Source organism: Palaemon carinicauda, chromosome 8 (genome assembly GCF_036898095.1).
Source record: "Palaemon carinicauda isolate YSFRI2023 chromosome 8, ASM3689809v2, whole genome shotgun sequence".
In the NCBI taxonomy this organism is placed as follows: Eukaryota; Metazoa; Arthropoda; class Malacostraca; order Decapoda; family Palaemonidae; genus Palaemon; species Palaemon carinicauda.
This window is the reverse complement of record NC_090732.1, coordinates 106,964,334-106,966,833: the sequence shown is the minus strand read 5'-3', so window position 1 is coordinate 106,966,833 and position 2,500 is coordinate 106,964,334. Positions and strand designations below refer to the sequence as shown.

General features: G+C 33.8%; 1 protein-coding gene across 3 annotated transcripts in view; it reads right to left on the bottom strand.

Moving 5' to 3' along the window:
- The window catches only part of Nmdar2 (NMDA receptor 2), a 1,133,867-nt gene that overhangs the window by 694,574 nt on the left and 436,793 nt on the right, over positions 1 to 2,500 (bottom strand). The window lies entirely within an intron of this gene.

Below are 2,500 nucleotides of genomic sequence, written 5' to 3'. Positions count from 1 at the left end.
ATTTTGTGACCTTCTTACCGGGACTTGGTGTGTGTATAAACTCGATGTTCTGTAATAAAGTTACTCACTTACTTTCATCTCGCCTTTTGAGTTACAACCTACTCTTGGCCCGTCACAACAGTCAACAGTAGCGCTCAAATCGAGACCAATTATACAATATTAAAGACCAGAATCTAAGAAATTACCAGAACATTACAACCTCTAGATTAATCTATCAATTAAGTTGACTGCTTTCCATTGAAACATTTACTCAAAAAGACACAATAAATCTAGAATTTTGGCATTTTTTTGCGTGCGGTAGCAGTAATTTTTTCTACTACTAACTTTTAGCAAATGGAACTTGGAGCAACCAAGATTTAACCCTCTTTAGTAAGTTTCCCTTTCTAAGTAATTTTATTTATATGTTTAACTATATCTATTTATCTGAGCATCTCGATACACACACACACACACACACACACACACACACACACATATATATATATATATATATATATATATATATATATATATATATATATATATATATATATATATATATATATATATATATCATCACCCATTACTAGTCCACATCAGAACAAAGAGCTCAGAAACATCCTTCCATTCACATCTGTATATGATTTTTCTATGCTTGTCCATATCCACAAACTTTCTTAGTTCGCCGATCCATCGTCTTCTATTTCTTCCACTACTTCTTCTGAAATCTCTAGGAACCCATTCTGTTATTCCTAATATCCATCTATTATCTTTCATTCTCACATGTCCATTTCTTTTTCTTATATGATGTTTGCTCTCGTATCCATGTTGTTCTTTTTCTCTCTTATTATTCCCATCATTTTTCTTTTCATATCTCTCTTAGTTGCATCTAGCTTATTTTCAAGGCTTTAGTAAGACACCATGTTTTTGATGCATACGTTAAAACTGGTAGAACCATTGCATTAATCTTTTTTTTTTTTTATAAAGTGGTTTTCTACATTTCATAATCTCGTTTAGTTTTTCCAAAACTCACAATCCCATGCGTATATGCAATAATAATCTCTATAAATATATATATATATATATATATATATATATATATATATATATATATATATATATATATATATATATATATATATATATATATATATATATATATATGCGTGTGTGTGTGTGTATGGATGTTTGTATGAGTGCGTGTTTGTTTGTGTTTCAGTGTTAAAGGCTGTATCTTATAATTTAGCAAGGGCCTAAAATATTTATTAAAGCAATTGCCACAAACCAAATTTAGTTTCCGATTAAATAAATGCTGCTTTTACAATTTAAACCAAATAGACATAGGATCAAGACTAGCGCTTAAAGGGAATAGCTTTGATGTTCCCAATTCCCCAGAGAATTTGTAAACCTTTTCGGTAGAGGAGAACCAGCTGAGCCGTGAAGTGTCTAACTGATGGGTTAGAATAAATCTTCCCGACATAACCGATGATTGGATGAATCGATGGTCTTAATCCTAATATCTTAGTGTATAATTTCAAATGATCTCAGTCTATAATTTAAAACTATCTCCGTGTATAATCTAACATCGTAATTAAATTAGCTAGTGTAATTTTCATTTATTGTAAATCATTTTCAACCGTCTATATTTTATCAAACTTGCCAGCATCGTTAAAATCATATATTTTCATAATTCATGTTTCTTTTATCCACAATTCTCCATCTCCACAAAAAAAAAAAAGAGCAAAATGATTCCCTCGAAACTCCTTTCCAATACAAAATTCTTCATAAACTGGTTATGGAGAAGCGACGGAGGGTGTGGGGAGGGTGTTGGCATTTGCCTTAGGATGATAAAGTCCCAGTTCTTCATCTCAGCATATTACCATCATTAACTTGAAACATTCCAGCGATTGCCCAACATGAGAGAAACAGGGAATACTTGTAAACCAAAGAAGGAGAGAGAGAGAGAGAGAGAGAGAGAGAGAGAGAGAGAGAGAGAGAGAGAGAGAGAGAGAGAGAGAGAGAGAGAGAGAGAGTCTTCTGAATGATATCACACTGGTGGGAGGAATCTCCTTTCTCTTTATATATTCCTCTTTCAACTGGAGCTACAACCCTCTTAGGTAGACTGATAAGCGGGTACACAATTCGCCTTTTAGTTGAACAGAGGCACACGTTTCCCCTCATCCGGTCTTAAAGTTCAAATTGGGGCTATTCACATTGGCAGCTGAGTTCCCTACCCCAAAACTACGGGGAGAGAGAGAGAGAGAGAGAGAGAGAGAGAGAGAGAGAGAGAGAGAGAGAGAGAGAGAGAGAGAGAGAGAGAGAGTACACATATTACGTTGATAAACTAATAAACGTGATGGTTAAAAGTGTGATATCAATTACTTGGAGAAAGATTTTACATAGTGACCGGTTGTTTTTGAGTTTGTGACTTTCACGATGACGTACGTTGTTTGAAAAAATTGCTTAGCATAAAAAGATAATATTCCCCACAAAATAATACCCGTGTCTTATTTGTGGTCTG